The sequence below is a fragment of the Ambystoma mexicanum genome, chromosome 3q (assembly GCF_040938575.1).
Source record: "Ambystoma mexicanum isolate Mex_15411 chromosome 3q, UKY_AmexF1_1, whole genome shotgun sequence".
Classification (NCBI taxonomy): Eukaryota; Metazoa; Chordata; class Amphibia; order Caudata; family Ambystomatidae; genus Ambystoma; species Ambystoma mexicanum.
The window spans coordinates 620,961,164-620,979,605 of NC_090926.1; positions in this window are offsets into that span (position 1 = coordinate 620,961,164).

An 18,442-nucleotide genomic window follows, 5' to 3' on the forward strand; every position below is an offset into this window, starting at 1 on the left:
ATAATTACAGATTAACGTGCCCCCAGTCTGACTAAGGAATATAAATATTATAATTTGATCAGAGGTGCAGGAGATGTGAAAGTCACCTCTGCCTGCAAGAACTTTGTGTTCTAGCAGCTGTCATGAATCGACATGTGAACCTGCCCTGTACCACTGCATGGCTGGAGCTGAAGGTTTGTCTGATTAGCTGATCTTGCTTTCAGAAACAAAATGACGTGCATCATTTGAAAATGAGTGGGCTATCCCACCCTCATCAGATGGCATTTTGTCAAAGAATCTGATAGGAAGAGGGTGGGGTCAGAAGTTTAAGAGTTACAGGAGATTTTAAAAGTGCAACCTTCCAAGTAGGAGGAAATCCACACTAGGGTAGATATGGGAAATCTGGAGGGTGAGGAGGAGTGAAATGTGGAAGAGATGTTCAAAGGGATACGTATTTAATACAGTTTGGAGTGGAGAGCATCAGAGAGAAAGTTGGAGAAATGCATGAGTGCAGTTTCGATTGAGTGATTACTACAAATGCCAGATTGAATTATCTCTCCAGGGCCATTATGCTCAAGACCAACTGCTCATGGACCTTTGAATAATGGGTTAGGAGGGAAAACAGGTGATTGTGTATGTGGGAAGTTGCATCAGCAGAGTGTTTTTTTTTCAAAAGGAGTAGGACAGTTGCATATTTAAAGGAGGCAGGAAAGAGTCTAGCATAGAATGCAAGAAGTTAAAGAGGACAGAGAGATGAAGACAGGTGATTGGGACTAAATATTTGAGTATGTGATAAGTAAAGGGGTCGATATGAGAGCAAGAGGGGTTGGTTCTGTGAAGGATGGGTGCTAATTTGGTAGGAAAGCTAGGGGAGAAGAAGACGATAGTAGAGGGTGTTGGGGACAGATAGATAAAGGAAGGAAAGTGAATTGGCGTGATTCGAAGCATATGACAGTGCCACAAAGTTTATAGATTTAAGAGGAAACATAGTAAGCATAGCCATTCGCAGAAATGGAGGCTGCAATGGATATTGGCTTGAGAATTGTGAGCAAAGCTTTTAGGGTAAAGGAATGTTTATGGGGTTCATTAAAAAGTGTGAAGCAGGAGGACTTGACACAATCCAGTGCAGGGGAGTGTCATCTTTACCCCTAATTGTTCAAAAACACACTGACCTACAGATGGCTTCTGTTTTGGTGAAGAGGTAGGAAAATCCCTGATTCTGTCAGAACCCTGATAAAAGACAGGGAGTCTTGCAGAATTGGGGAAAACCCCTTAAAGAGGGATGAAAACCCCACTAGGTAGTCCACTCTTCTGTCTGGAGGATGTTGGAGGGTCCCAAGTGCAATGAGAAAATAGGAGTAGAATGATCTGTATTTTATCTTGCAGGAAACAAGATATTCCATCAAATTAGTTTGCAGGGGGTACAGAAGGAAAGGCACAACGTTCCGAGGAACGTTACAGCTAGCGGCCGGAGTTTGGGAAATTCTACCTGTCAGCAGGCAGAGAGACAAGGTTCAATGCTGAGAGGGAATAGGCAGCGTGTGGAAGGAGCCACAATGGTAGGCAAAGCAGCGCGCTTCAGAATAGATAATCTGGATAGCAAGGAAAGGGAGAGAGAAGGCCAGTACGGGCGGGAAAGGTAAACTGGAAAGCGCAAGGTATGCGCGAGAGAGAGAGAGCTAAGGAGAATCAGCTCAAGACAAGGAGGCACATCTGTAAAATAAGGAGTTTACCGGGTTAGGGAATGTAGCTGTAGCTTGGACTCAGGATTCAAAGGAAGTCTGTGTCACAACTGTGCCTGCATGAAACGTAGTTCGCATGAAAGTAGCAATGCCGCGAGCAGCTAGATTCTCCTTGATTAACTAGGGAAGTATCTTGATAGTCTAGATTGAATTCCTTCTTCCTGATGGTGTCCAATGTGGGCAGCCATCTTGGGTGAGTTCTTTTGGCCAAGTTGGATGGTTTTAGTCTCCATTTGTCCCATGATTTCCAGAATTGGGAAGATTCTTGACAGTAAGTCCCCTCCGTGCGGGACAAGAACCGGTTTTCCAAGGATGAGTTTGATGGTATTGTTTGAACAAAAGAGGTGCATGAACTGAGGAAGCCGGTACCCATGTCTGATCAGCAGGTACATAGCCCTTCCAATCTAGAAGGTACTGCAATCTACCTCTATAGTATCTAGAATCACATATCCCTGAAACCTCATACTCTGGACCGTCATTAGTATCGATGGGTGGGGGTTTATTCAGTGGTTGTCTGAGAAAGCAATCATGGATATGAGGTTCAATTGGGAGACATGGAGTACAGGATGGATCCTGGACCATGAAGATGGTAAGGTTAATCGATAGTCTTCATCACCTATGTGGTATGGAGGTTCCTTTTTTCTTTTAAGTTATGCATAATGTTTGTCTTTTGCTCAAGAATCTTTCAGGGTTGACAATGTTTGGGCATGTCCGGATTCTATGTCCGAACATTAGGTCGTTAGTGTTTGAAAGGTTCTGGTTATTCAGACTGGGATGGGTATACTCGAAGGGTGATATCCATCGGAACAGCAAAATGGGCTAATTTCCGATGGTCGCATGGAGAGAGTTATTATAAGGATATTCTGCCAAGGTTAACAGGAGAGTCCAAGTATCTTTGTCTAGATTGGAGACAAAACATCTTGGGTAGTGTTCTAGCATCTGGTTAAGACGCTCTGTCTGGCCAATGGACTGGGGATGGTATCCAGATGAAAGGGCGCATTCGATCCCTAGAATTTGACAGAGTTCTTTCCAGAAGCAGAGGTGAACTGGGACCCTCTATTGGATAAGATGGTATCTGGTAATCCGTGTAATCGGAAGATGTTATTCAGAAAGATATGTGCCATTTGGAAGACAGTGGGTACTTGGTGTAAAGTTAAAAAATGAGCAGTTTTTTTCATGTGTCTACTGTTACCATTATGGTGGTGTTTCTGTTGGAATTTGGTAGCTCTACAATGAAGTCTGTAGCTATATTTTGCCAGGTATGGGTAAGGAAGCAGGGGTTGAGTTAGATAGCCGCTGGTTTTTGGTGGGATGTATTCTTCTGTAAGCATGCCGTGCATGCTGAAATGTAATCATGACCATCTTGGTTCATTAACAGCCACCAAAAACGTTGTTGTATGGCCTCCAAAGTTACGCGTATGCCTCGATCTCCTGCCACGACTGAGTCATGACACATGCATATTACATGTTTGCGTAGAGATGAAGAAGGTACAAAAACTTGGACCCTGCAGAAGAGTAGATTCTTTTCTTGTGATGGTTGGTAGGTTTGAATCATCTCCTGAAGATTCGGATATAGCTTAGTTCTCTCTTGAGTGAGTGATTGTATGAAATCTAAAATATAGAAGAGAAATTTCGAATTGGGTAGTAAGGGCTCTAGTTGAAATGAATCCTTATTGTCCCCTTCAGTACGGGAAAGAGTGAATGTTATGACATTTTCCTTTCCTGGTAAAAAGGTAAAGAGCAAGCAGAAAGAGGAGAAGAAGTAGGCCCAACATGCATGTCGGCTGTTCAGTGTCTCTGCCGCCTGTAATACTTGTAGAATGCAGTGATCCATATGCAACGTTATAGGAAACTGTGAGCCTAATAGTAGATGTCTCCACTCTTTATATACTCTCTTTATGGCCAGAAACTATTTTTCTAACACTGTATACTTTAGTTCAGAGGTTGTCAGAGTTTTAGATAAATATGAAATAGGATGTTCCATTCCTGCAATATCCTTTTGTTTAAGGACTGCGCCTATGGCCACATGTGAGGCATTGGTCTCTAGTACAAAGGGTCTATTTTGGTCCCGGAGTCTGAAGATGGAGTGAAGGTTTCTTTCAGGTCTTGGAATGTGGTTTGGGCCTTCTCGTCCCAGAGGAACTTCTTCCATTTCTTCAGTAGGGGGTGTAATGGGCAGTACGCAAAAAGAGAAGTTAGAGATGAACTTTCTATAAAATTTGCGTAACCGAAGAATCACTGTACTCCTCTCACAGAGCTTGGGAGGAAATCAATAACGGCTTGAACCTTGGCTGGATCCATCATAGTTCATTGTGAGGAGAGGATATAACCCTGATAAGGGATTTGGGTTTTGTGGAAGGCGCATTTGCTTAATTTGGCGTATTAATGATTTTTTCCGAGCCGAAGAAGAACTTCTTGGACATAGTTTATGTAATTCTTCAGGGTCGTTGGAAATACAAGTATGTCATCAAGATAGACGATTACTATATGTAACATCAAATCCCCAAAAATGTGATCCATAAAACATTGGAAGACCGATGGGGCATTGGATAGGCAAAAGGGCATTATCCGATATTCAAAGTGGCCAAAGGGAATACAGAAAGCGGTCTTCCATTCATCACTCTTCCGTACTCTGATGAGGTGGTAAGCTCCTCTAAGGTTGAGTTTGGTGAAATAGTTGGATTCTTTAACTGCTTCCAGAATGTCTGCTATTAAAGGCATGGGATATTTGTCAGGAATGGTGATCCGATTCAATCCTCTATAGTTAATATATCACCGCAATTCTTTTGTATCCTTCTTTGGTATAAAGAAGAGTGATGCTGCAGCTTGTGATTTTGATTCAGTAATGAGGCTGTGGTGGAGATTCGTCGGTAGATATTCACGGAGATTCTCTTTTTCTGGAATAGAGAGGGTGTACATCGTCCCAAAGGGAAGGGGTTTGTCTGTTTATATGCCTATACCACAATCATCACGCCAATGTAGTGGTAACTGGTTATACTCTAGGTCCATAAACACATATTGTAACAATAAATATGTTTTGGGAAGAACCAATTCAACTGATAAGGTCTGTGCAGAACAATTTTTAGATTCAGGAGAGGAATGCAATCCAACTGAACCTTGAGTGAGACAGTGCAAGGTATAATACTCTGCCCCTAAAAATATGATGCCCGTTGTCCATATTATATAAGAATTGTGTATTCTTAACCAGGGTAACCTCAGAATGATGGGGTAATCGGCGGCTTTGATCAAATCAAAATTGTAGCTTTTCCTGATGGGAAGCTATGGTCATTCGTAAGTCCAGGATCTGTTCCTTGATAGGCCCAGGAGTCAAAGGAGTCCAGTCAACGCCTTCCACCGGGATTGAGACTTTCTTTTGTTCTCGGGAAATGTGATGGGTATGAGCCCATTGATCATCCATGAAATGTCCTGCTGCAACACAGTCTATCAAAGCTGGTATGTTTTCCAGAAGCAGGTTGGGGAGATGTAATGACACATGAATCACCACCATGGAGGTATCCTGAGTGTGGCCTGTATCCACTTAGGAACTGATCTCTCTTTCCCGGGTCGAAGTTCCCTCCATGACGGGGTCGTTGCGGTTTCCTGACACCTGAGGGTAGCTAGAGGGAACTTGTGAACCAAGTGTTCTTTGGATCCACAGCACATACATAGCCCCAACGTCTTGCAGTGGTTGCACTCTAAAGTGGTAAGAAGACCACGTGCTGCCCCGATCTGCATGGGTTCGTCAGCTGTGGTTGGTCTCGGGCTGAGCTTTGGGGTTTCTGAAAAGGGTCTCGGGTTCCTTTTCCTTTTTCTTTCACCTAGTCTTTGCTGGATGCGATAATCGACTTGCATCACTAGCGTGATCATGTCCACTAGATTGGCTGGTCCTGTGACTCTGGTGATCTCATCCTTGAGGTCCATGGAGACTTTGCCAAAAAATTGTGAAAAGAGCATCGTCAGGCCATGCTGTTCCGGCAGCCAATTGTTTAAACTGGGATATGAAAGTAAGACAATCCAGAGATCCTTGGAGAAAGTCGAGTAGCTGTTCTTGCACAGACAATACTATCTCTTGTCTGCCAAACATAGCTTGGAAGCTATTGAGACACACATCATAGGACTTCATCAAGGAATTGATGGGTGTCACTAATGGGGTGGGCCAGGCTAGAGCACCTCCCGCCAAGTTCAATATCATATAGCCAACTTTGGCTCAATCATTAAGAAAATAGGCCTCTATTGTGCATGCATCTTGAAACTCTTTGAGTTTCTTCGGGTTACTTTCATATTTGCCTCCGGGCAAGGGACCAGGAGGTGCTAGTGGCTGGACTATGATTTGTCATAAAGCGACATTCTCTTCTTTTATTGTTTGCATTTCCGCAGTCAGTGTCAGTACAGCATTAGCCAAGTGCTATTATTTGTTCTATGGTCTTTGGGCGTTGCTATCTGTCACCTTTACCCCTAATTGTTCAAAAAACACATTGACTTACAGATGCCTTCCGTTTTGGTGAAGAAGTAGGATAATCACTGATTCTGTCAGAACCCTGATTAATGACAGCGAGTCTTGCAGAATTGGGGAAAAATCCTTAAAGAGGGATAAAAAACCCAAGTAGGTAGTCAACTCTTCTGTCTGGAGGATGTTAGAGGGTTCCATGCATGATGATAAGAAAGGAGTAGAAAGATCTGTATTATACCTTGCAGGAGACAAGATATTCCTAGAAGTTAGCTTGCAGAGGGTACAGAAGGAAAGACAGAGTTCAGTTAGAGAAAGTGCAATGTTGATTGGTAGAATGCGAGGAGCGCAAGGTTCCCAGGAACATTATACCTAGGGGCCGGAGATCGGGAAATTCTATCTGTTGTCAGGCAGAGAAACAAGGATCAATGCTGAGAGGGAAGTGCCACAATGGCAGCCGAAGCAGCGCACCCCGGAATCAATAATCCAGATTGCAAAGAAAGGGAGCGAGGCGGCAAGGACTGGCCGGGAAGGAAAACTGGAAAGCGCAAGGTGCACGAGAGAAAGAGCTAAGGAGAATCAACTCAAGACAAGGAGGCACAGTGGGAAAGTATGGAGTGTACCAGGTTCTGGAACATAGCTGTAGATTGGTCAGATGGAAGAAAGTTATGGCCACGGTAATTAGCTGCAGAGGGCTTGGAAAGGTTAAAGTCCCATCACGTTAAAGTCTAGCATGACTATGGGGTTGTCCTTGGGAAGTGACTCAGGGAAATGTTTCGGGTCAGTTAGGAAGTAGTTGATCACTCTTGCTATCCCTCCTCATCTAGTGCCTACCTGGCATCCTTATTCTCTTCTTCTCTGGGCTTGACCTTTTATTTGAATAGCTGCAGGATGAGGTCCCTTTCTTCATAAGGGGTGACCTCAACATCACTACTATGATCATACCACATGAACTAAAGCCGGAGTCCTTGGTCCCCTGCCTTAATCACATCAATACATCCCTCCAAGCTCTCCCTTCTAAACATGCACTTTCTATGGAACTCATCTTTGTCTGGTTCAATATTGCTATGAATACCTCATTCTCCGCTCACTATCCTGCCCATTTCTTCATCCCCTCCCATCTGTGCCATTAACCATGGATATCCACAGCCACACAACAGCCAAAGACAACCATGATCCTTCATTTACACTGCAGATGGACGCTCACTACCCACCCTTCTTAGTTCCCACAAATAATCTCTCTAAGCCCTTTGGACCAATCTGGACTCTGCTGAATTCTTTCACTACAAAGATCTAATTATCCTTTCTCTACACTCAAAACCAGCAAACAATCCATGACTCTCCAGGTCATGCCATCCACCACCATAAAAATGTTCCTGCTCTCCCTCTATTTGCTGATAATTTGTCTCCTAGTGCTACTCCAAAATGGCAAACATGTGTGACAACCTGTGAACTCTCAACCCTTATATCTCTCATGTTCACTCCATCCATCCTTTTACCTTGAGTCTTCCCGACCCTTTGATGACTATTCCATGTGTTACACACCTCCACCACCAAACAAATACCCATACTACACTCAGCATATCCATCCAGTACCCCAATTGATCCCTTTACATCCCAAACCTTGAAGAACTTGCAACTGTTACCTCCTCTTACCTCCCCTTCTTTATTTTCTCACTCTGAACATATATTTACCAAATCTACTGCAAAATAGCAACAACCACACCTGTACTAAAGAAACTCACTGCTGACCCCAATAATCCCTCAGCTGACAGACATGTTTCTCTCCTGTCGCATCACTGCACAATTTGTGTCTTTAACTGAATTGTCGAACATCCCAAGGTATTTATTTTTATTTGTTGAGCCTTTGTTAGGTGCCTATACAACAAAATAATGTTTCCAGGTGCCACACAGCAAAGTGGGGAGGGAGCAAGGGGGTAAATAATGATGGCGAAAAACAGTAAATACACAATCGTGGTCCTACAAAGCCTTATGACATTCAGACATGCCAGTGCAGTGCAGATAAGTGCTGGAGATAGGGAAGGGGGGGAGCCAGGTATGGGCAAGTGCTGGTGGGAGCCTGGGAGGGAAGCGCGACGGGCTGCCAAGGCAGGAGGCCTGGGCTAAGTGCTAGGGCAGAGGAATCCCAAGGGTCGGATACACCGCTGCCAGGCAGGGGCCCGCAAGGGCAGTGGTTAAGAGGGTGAGGGGGCTGGTGTCAAATGGGCAGAGAGCCTGGTAACCTGTGAGATTCATGAAGGACCAGGCCGCCAGTCTCAGTGGCAGTTGGATGATTAGCAGGGAAGGGAAAGAGAGAAAGAGGTAGAGAAAAACAGAGTTTTGAGGAGGTTCTGGAACTTAAGGAGGTCTGACTCAAGTCTGAGAGGAGCCGGGAGGCTGTTTCAAAGAGAGGCACCAGCCGAAGAAAAAGGCCTGCCCCCCCACTCTCTATTTAGCAGGACAGTATTTAAGGAGAGAAAGTTGGAGATAGCGTGGTCCCAGGCCACGGAAAGCCCTTTGGATGATGCAGGTGGTCTAGAATGTGATCCTTGCAGCCACCGGGGTCTAGTGGAGAGATGTTGGTGCTGGAAAGATATGGTCCCTGGGCTTGAGGCCAAGGATAAGCCTTGCAGCCCTGTTCTGGATTACCTGAAGGGGGTGACGGTACGAAAGAGGGAGATCGAGGAAGAGGCTGTTGCTGTAGTCCAGCCTAGAGAAGACCAGAGCTCTGTAGACATTGAGCTTCTGGGGAAAGTTGAGGAAAGGGAAAATGCCTCTAAGGAGGGGAAGCTAGAAGTAGGCCTCTTGGCAAGGTCCAAGATTTGAGGGGTGAAGATGTCCCCAAGGTTTTTGTCCTCAGAGGATGGCGAGGGTAGAGGACTCAAGGAGGGTGGCCAGAGGGTAGCAGGGAAACAAGTCGCAGGTGTCCCAATAAGAAATAGCTCTGTTTTACTGGCAATAAAACAGAGATTGTTAGCCGCACACCGTGCCGGATGGTGGTCAGATATTCAGGGATGAGAGAGGAGTAAGAGGAAGTAGTGGAGGGAAGTTTGAAGGACAGCTGTATGTCATCAGCATAACACTGGAAATGAGGATGGAAGGAGGAGATCAGGTGAGCCAGAAGAGCGAGATAGATATTTAAGAGCCACGGCGAGAGGATAGAGTCCTGGGGGGCGTCACAGGTACAGAGTGAGGTGGCAGAGGAGAAAGGGCCCAGTTGAAACTGAGAAGGGCGGTTAGTGAGGAAAGAGGTGCACCAATCCAGTGCCCGGTCCATAATGCCAAGGGTATCATGGAGCCATTTTATGAGGATAGGATGGTTGACTGGGTCAAAGGCAGATGAGAGATCAAGGGGAATGAGAACATCAGGAGACTTAGAGTAAACATTTGCAAACATGTATTCACGGGTGTTCAGGAGAGCAGTTTCTGTGCCTTTGGATGCCTGGAATCCAGATTGATGGTCATGGAGGCAACCAACAAGTTCAGTATGAAGGACCAATTGGGGGAGAATCAACTTCTCAAGAGTTTACCCAATAAGGGGGTGGTGGAAATAGGGCGATAGATAGCCGGGCAGGAGGGGTCAGCCGATGGCCTTTTTAGGAGAGGGTGCAGAAGGGAGTGCTTAAGGGATAGGAGGAAGGAGCCGGCGGCAAAGGAGTGGTTACAGAGGTTGACAAGAGCCGGGGCGAGAGAGGAGATGTTGTACTTAATGGTTCTAAAAGAGCTGGGGAGCACCTGTTTGGTTGGTTTGTTTGGATGAGACCTTCATAGAGTGGGCAACTTTAGAGACTTCATCAGGTGCCATGGCAGGAGGGAGGAGATTGGGACGGCGGGGAGGCAAGGGATGCAGGGGGGCAGGAGATGGGTAGAGATGGGGTGTTGGAGAGTGAGGACAGGATGTTCTGAGTTTTGGATGTGAAATGGGAGGCCAAGGCGGTGCAGAGAGCCTGGGAAGGAAGGACAGAGGTACAGACTGCAATTGGACTGGCAAATTATTTGAAGATTTTGAAAAGCAAAGCCGTGTTGTTAGAGGCTCCAGAGATACAGACATGGATGTGGGCCCTGTTCTTGGACTGGATAGAAAAATTATATTGCCTTTGGAACAGTCGGCAGGCCAGTTTGGGAACCTGATGTCTGCCACTTCCGTTCAGCAACTCTGTACTTAAGTTTCATAGAGGCTAAATCGAAATTATACAAGCTGTTGCACTTGGAGGCAGGCTTCAGGCGGTTCCTCATGACAGGGTCAGGATGTCAAGGGTGTTAGAGATGAAGAGGTGAAGGTTAGCAAGGACAGGGACAGAGGGAGAGTAAGGTGCAAGGGTGGGAGGGGGATGAAAGTGGAGGCAAAAGCAGCGACTGTAACTCACTTCATTGGTGCAATGAAGGCTAAGTGCCTGAGACAGCTCGCTCAGAGGGCTTAGGAGCCCCACGTGGGAGGAGAGGAGTGAGTGGTCTGACCAGGAGAGGGAAGTAGTGACTGCGTTAGAAGTAGGGATGTCTCCAGAGATGAAGCGGTCCAGAGTGTGTCCGGGTGAGTGGGTCAGAACGGAAGGAAAAATAGTAAGAGAGAGGGAGGCACAGAGTGAAGTGAAGTGACTGATTCAGGAGAGTCGAGGTGAATATTGAAGTCACTGAGGACGAGCAATTTGGAAGTAGAGTTCAGGAGGGAGGAGGTGAGGTTGGCCCATTCAGAGAGGAAGAGAGTGGGCATTAAGATGGTGGCGAGGGTGAGTTAGAGAGTAGGAGAGACCCTGAGCCTACAGATGAGAATTTAAAAAGAGGAGTAGGATTGAGTAGGTATTATGGAAGAAGGGACCACTCAGGGAAAATCAGGGCCACTCCACCTATGGGCCAGTTGGGCCTGATTTTGCAGAGGAGCTTGTAGCCCTCAGGAAGGAGAGTGTCCAGAGCAGTGACAGAGCTGGCATTGAACAATGACTTGGTAAGAGCAAGTAAATCAAGGTCAAAGTCTTAAAAAAGAAGACAGATGTCAAAGGTACAAAAAGTATGCAACCACCTAACTCCACTGAAGCTACCACACCCATCCCTCCAACTGTCTAACCACTGCTCACAGCTCTCATCTCTCCTCAATCTCATTCCTCTTGTTCTTTCTGCAGTCTTTGACAATGCTGACCATTCCTCTCTCCTGCAAACCCTTTAATTCCTTGTCATTAAAGATAGCCTTCATGAGTGGGTAGCCTGCTGTCTCCCTAAACACTCCTCCTTCAGCTCATATAACTCTGCCAGCCCCTTTCCCCATTAAATGGGCATCCCACAAGGAGCACTCCTGGGTCCATCTCTTTACACTTGTCAGAGAAAACAGGCTCAAACATCTATTTTGGATGATAAAAAATAGTGACACCTTCATCAATTAACATGCAAGATGAGGAAAACTGTATCATACGGCTGCCAACTACTGGTCAATCAAAAGCCTACCAATGATTGGCAAAGTCAACAAGAAGGTTGTTGCTACACAACTATTTAATAAAATTGAGCAACCAGGTCTGTCCTTGGTTTAGTAGTCTAAGTTCCACTCCAAATGCAGCACTAAAGTAGCCACCATCCAGTTGGTCAATGGCACCCTTCAGATTATTGACAAAGGACACTTGTGACTGCTAGTCCTCCTGGACCTCTTGACTGCATTCACCATGGTCTATCATCAGACGCTACTCATTCTCCTTGCACACAGGATGGACTTCCCGAGCACTGTCATGAATTAGTTGACCACCTACCTATCTGACAGACACCAGGCTGTCTAGGCGGCTGCCCCAGGTCCAAATGCTGCCCTGTCACCTAGGGAGTCCCTCCGGACATTTTCAATATCTATTTGGAACCACTGAGCTCACTCAGAGAAAACCTCAGTATCGTGATTCACCAGTAAACAGATGATAAACGGTTGTACCAAAAGTTAAAGAGTCTACAAGATAGTGCTCACCTTCGCTCATGCCTTGCAGCCATTCTAAACATGTAGTATGCAACCAAGAACTGTTTATAACAGCGCCACGATGCCCACGGGCTGCTGCACACTTTAAAAATGCTAATAAATAAATAAGTAGTTGACCGTGACCCTTTGTTGCCCCTTCTTCGAGTGACCTCTTATGTGTTTGGGCACCCTATTATTCTGACACCCGTAGAGGAAATGGGAAAAGAGGGGCAAACATCATAGCTGCTCCCGTGAGTGCTCACACTTAGGAGAATGCCCCATAACAATGAGCTCCTTACAATGCTATCTATGAAAGGTTGGTACTAGTTGGTCGTGCTCGTCAAGGAAAAATACTTTTAGATACGTTAGTCATAATATCTTTCAACACAAATCTTGTTTTAATGAGATGCACTCTAAAAAAAAATGTACAGCCAACACGTGTTTCGACTCGACAGAGTCTTTTTCAAGGCTGATAATAACACAATAATCAAATGGAGACAGTTGGACCAGCGTCCCGCTGACTCCCGCTATGTAACCACGTTCTCCACACACCTAGGTCTATTTCGCAATAAGAGACTCAGCTTTGGGGTGTCCTCCACTTAGACATTTTCCAAAATGAGATACACAAAATAATTAAGCACATTGAAAGGAAGTTGCACCGAGCCAGGTAAGTTAACTTTAGTTTATTGTAAGGAGCCCCCACGGAGCCAACACCTGCCTGTCTCACTCTGTCTCCAACTGCCTCCCTCCGGTCACGCGGCGGCCGTGCTTGAACATAAACAAAGGCTTGCGTGATCGCAGCGAGGCACAGAGCGCGAGTGAACCATGTAACTCTCTACTCATCATCCCCCTCAAAAAAATAAAGTAACAAAGTAACCCAAATCACTAACAACATAAATACATTACTATGACAATAAAAGATGAATAAAATACAACATGAGAATAATGATGAATTAACATTCGCCTTCCCAGAAACAGTCTTTGTATTTCCATAAATATTTCAAAACGATAAATGAAGTTGACACAAATGAAAAATATCTAACACTCATAATCTCTCATCCACACAGGCTTTGATCTTGTCCTATGAGAACCTTCCCCATTCAAGTCCTCTTCTACCACTGCACCTGCATTTCTATTATCAACTCGCAATGCTGCTCTTCCAGGCTCCTCTTTCGAATCTACCGCTCTTGCTAATCTTCCTTTTGACCACATTTCTCCCCCTTCTAGGATGACTACACTCTTTTTTTACTGCACATATCTTCTTCGGGCCACGGAACTTACTTTCCACACATTTATTCACCAACCTGGGGTTTTTAACATAGACCATCTCCCCAACCTTCCACTCCCGATCTTTCACACTCATTTTGGCATCAAACAACTCCTTGTTTCTTTCCTGACTCAAGCTGGTAAGCCTCATAATGCGATCCTGATCTACCTGAACAACTCTAGCCATTACTAGCCATCCTGGACCGAGCCTTGTCCCAGGCCCTCTACCCTTCATGGACACAAACGGAGAAACTTCTGTCACCGAATGTGGTGTGGTTGCATAGTTCCAAGTTAACATACTCAACACTTCCCTCCAAGGCTGTCTCAATCTCATGGCCATTTGCAAACCCCCCTTCAAATATATGTTGACTCTCTCTACGAGACCATTAGCCTTGGGGTTATACAGCGCTGTCCTAGTGTGTTTTATTCCATAACTAGTTAAGAACCTCCTCATGGCCTCAGACACAAACTGTACTCCATTATCTGATACAATTTCAGCGGGTACTCCTTCTTTAAGGAAGACTCTCTCTAGGAACACAATCAATTCCCTGGCCGTTACTTCTTTAACAGCTGCCCACTCAATCCATTTAGAGTGAAAGTGTACCACAACCAACAAAAATCTCAGGCCTTCACCTAATCCCACTATCGGACCCATAATGTCCACCACCAACTTGGTCCAAGGCTGGTCAGGTCTGACGTTGGGGACCAATGGAGTTTCTCTTACAACTCTGCACTTGTCACAAGTCTGGCAAGCCATACAATCCTTGACGTACCTCTCCGCCCTCCTGTCAATCCCTGGCCACCAATTCTCTGCCTTATTTTCCTTTTCATGGCTCCTTCCCCTGGGTGTCCCTGATGCGCAAGTTCTACCAACACGGATCTGAGAGATTCTGGGGGAATTACACATCGTCCCCTCCTTAATCTGTCTTCATACAAATTCAACTCTTCCTTAATCTCCCACCACACATTGAATTTTCTCTCTAGCTCTTTCCTGTCCGGCCATCCCATCACAGTCAACTTTTGATCAATTTGAGGTCCTCATCTAAATCCTCTTCCTGTGCCCATCTTTCCTGACTAACAGCATTTTGTATCTCTGCTACTACCGACTCCTCCTCTACCTCCTTCTAGGCCTTGTCTACTAGTATATTACCAACCGGCAGCCTGGACAGGCAATCTGCCACCATATTCCTCTTCCCAGGCAGATAATTCACATCAAAGTTATAATTTTGAAGTCCTAAGCCCCACCTACTTATCCTAGGGCAACCCGTAGCCCACCTTCCGCTTTCAAAAAGCTGCACCATGGGTTTGTGGTCCGACCTGACAGTGAATCTTCTTCCCCACAAAATATATTTAAAGTTACTCACGGCCCAAAACATTGCCAACGTTTCTCTTTTGATAATGGAGTACTTACACTCTGCACCCCTGAGCGCCCTGGAGACAAATGCAATGACTATTTCTATGTTGTCCCTGTCATATTGTACCAAAGTCGCACCCAAACCCAACATTCTCGCATCAACCACCAAGCCAATGTTATGTTTAGGGTCAAACCTTTGAATTGATGGTGCTTCATTCACCGCCTGATTAATACAATCAAAAGCTGCATCACACTCTGAAGTCCACTCAAACTTTGCACCCTTCTTGAGCATCATTCTGAGAGGTGTGGACACCTTGGCAAAGTCCTTCACAAATCTATGATAATATTCGGCTAATCCCAAAAATGATCTCACTTGATCTTTATCTACTGGCACGGGAGCACATTTCACCGCCTCCACCAAATCTCTCTTAGGTTTCACCCCCTGCTTATCAATCTCGTGCCCCAGATACTCCTCCCTGTCAACGGCAATCTTACATTTGCTTCTTCTCACAGTTAACCCAGCCTCACTCAATCTGCTTAACACTTGTCTCAAAATCAAATCATGTTCTCTGATGGAGCTTGCATATATTAACATATCTTGAAACACAATAATGTTGTTTACTCCATTCATTACAGTCTCCATCGCCCTCTGGAATACGGCCGCCGCCGAGGCAAGCCCGAACGGCATTCTGCAATATCTAAATGTTCCAAAGATTTTTATGAATGCTTATTCGGTTGCTACATAGACTTAGTCCCATGCGCTCACATATTACCGAAAAGAATGACAAATAGCCCCCTTTTCAGTGTTCAGAAAAAACTCCACTTGTTGTGGTTTATTTCAAGGTTTTCTAATGCCCTATGTGATTACACGTGTTTCGATGACTTGCTCATCTTTTTCAAATCAGGGCTGTTAGAGTAACAAGAAAATTATATTTTTCAATATTTAAACACATAACATTATTTCCCCATTTTAACGTCATATGAGAGTCATTAAATGTCATAAAAGAACATTCAGAAATTCAAGATAATTTTCATGAAAGAAATGAAAAGATTGGCCATTTTTGAGGAGGGGGCAAAGGGTAGGAGTGTTAAGGGTTAAAGAGAAAAAAGATCAATAAGGAAAAAATAAATATAAATTAATGAATTAAAACACAGAAAAAATAACATGTTGTTAAATTCTGCTCATTATCCTAAATATTCCATGTATGAAGTAAAAATCCATCAAAACCCGTTTGTAATGGTAACATATACTGGACACATAACCTTACAAAATTATGCTGTTCGCTACTAGTATTCTTTATGTCTTTCAAAATAATTTCACAGGTTAAATCCCAGGTCCATCTACAAAGTGATGTTTGAAAAACATACGGGTATTCACGTCCTATTTTTGTTTTTTCCTCCCAACTTTATTGACAGTTTTAAAACTCCTTGTTTTCGCTCTGGTATTACAATTATATTTTTTTCCAATTTTGTTTATGAAAGGCTCCACATGTTACCACATGGGCGAGATAAGCCAGACCCCTTTGTTTTTGAGCCCACCGTGCGAGCTTACCTTAACACTATTCGTCCCGTGCTAAACCGTCCTCGTGTTTTTTCCACGTCTCTGCCTGACTAATGCCATTTTGCACTTTGGTTGCCTAGCAACCCAGGTCAGCTGCAATGCTGTTACTCGCGGCCATGTTGGATTGGGAGAGCGCTTACTTCGTTCTCTGTATTACCCTTAATTTTAATCTTTGAGATCCATACTGCTGGTTCAAAATAGAGTTATATTTTTTCCCCCACCTGTGCGATTATCGTGGTTCTTATAATTAAAATTTCAAAATTATTTAATTTCATTAATGCAAATCAACGTGTCTGTTTTTGTGATCCTAAATTCCATTCAGATTGTGTTATATCTGTCGTAATGTGAATACATTAATTATGGCTTAATGCTCCACTTATCTTCAGTTTAATGTGCTCAAAAATATATCGCGTTGATTGCAGTCCTTTCTTTATTTCTGGCATTCCTGATTCTACATTCCAACTATTTGCACCAAAAGGAAGCACTGCACATGCATTCGCATCAAACCTGCCAAAACCAAGAGAAGACCTTCGTTACAAATTTGTTAAATTAGAAAAAGCATCCAAAGAGAGAAATAGACAAATACTGGGAAATGAAATCTCTGAAGAATTATATCTCTAAGAAACAGATACCGAGAGGCTTAAGAATCTTAATATTTCCTGACTTTACAAAGGAAGAGGATAAAAATTTAGCTGATTCATGGGAACAAAACCTAAACCAAAGCTCATATACCATGCTTGAACTCCTTATAGAACATGCTTCAAGGGAACACAAAAGGACAACAGAACAAATTGAATCAATTTAGAAAGAGGTTAAAGAAGCAAAGGCGCTGGAAGTCACGAAAGAGAAAAACTATCAAAAAATGTTTGAGGTTTGAAGGAATATCAAGATGAGATAAAATTAAGAAAAATGAGGAAATTCTTTAGAGACAATAGAGACTATGAAGACGACAAAGTATATACTTTTCAAGATAAATACACACAACTCACAAAGCCAATATCACAATAAAGTACCCCAAATACATCACCAGGCAGTTCTGATGCGGAGTATGAAGGAGACCAAGACAAAGATTCTGAAGATACAAAAATCAACAAAACAGGAGGGGAAGGATTCTTGAACCAAATCAAAAGGTACAAAAAGGGAAATAGACTTAACTATCAAAAACAAGTGCATTTTTTACTACCACAGCAGACAACACAACAACCACCACCAACAGGAGGAGGGGCAAACATGGGAGTGGAAGATACAGGAAACCTAGATGCCCTAGAGGACGTCAGACACCTCACGAGAGCAGGGGCGAGGGAAGCTGCCAAACGGAACAAGTAAATGACCTAGTACTAAACATATCCACCCATCTGCTAAAACCAGAGGAAATCTCCCTACTAAATAAAGGATTTACATTCACACCATCCACGAATATTGAAGAGACGACAGTGCACATAGATGTATTCAAGTTCGTAAGGAAGCTTAAATTGAAAAAATACTTTGATACACAAATCTCAGTACACAGCACAAAAGAACCAACAGTCATGACAATTACCCTCACCATTGAAGGCCTGACACACACACATCTATTAAGATCCTTACAATGAACAGATGAGAGACAGATTCATGAGACCCTTCAAGAACTCCAAATAAAACAAACTGGTCTTACAGCCAAAGAAATGAAACTGAAATCCAAATTCACTCCACAACTAATGCCAGATAATCTAGTAGATACTTTTTATAAAGCAGTTACAAAAGACCTGAATGATCATGCTGATACAAAGTTCACAACAAATAAGAAATACAAACGGCCAAATGATAATTTGACATCTATGGAAACAAAAGCTCTACATGACCTCAAAAATGACAATAAACTAGTCATTAAAGGAGCAGACAAAGGGGGAAAATAGTAGTGATGAACCGGGAAGATTACTTAGAAATGGCTATGAATCACTTGAACACACCGCTTTGCTATACCAAACTAAAATCTAATCCAAAATTGGAGATACAATTGGAATTAAAGGATGCAATAAAACATTGGCATAGACAAGGACTTATCACCGATGAAGAAAGTTACTTTTTAGAAATAAAACAACCAAGTCTTCCAACAATATACTTTTTACCTAAGATGCATAAAAAGTTTGATAGAATCCCAGAGGGGAGACCAATAGTAAGTGGAATTGGC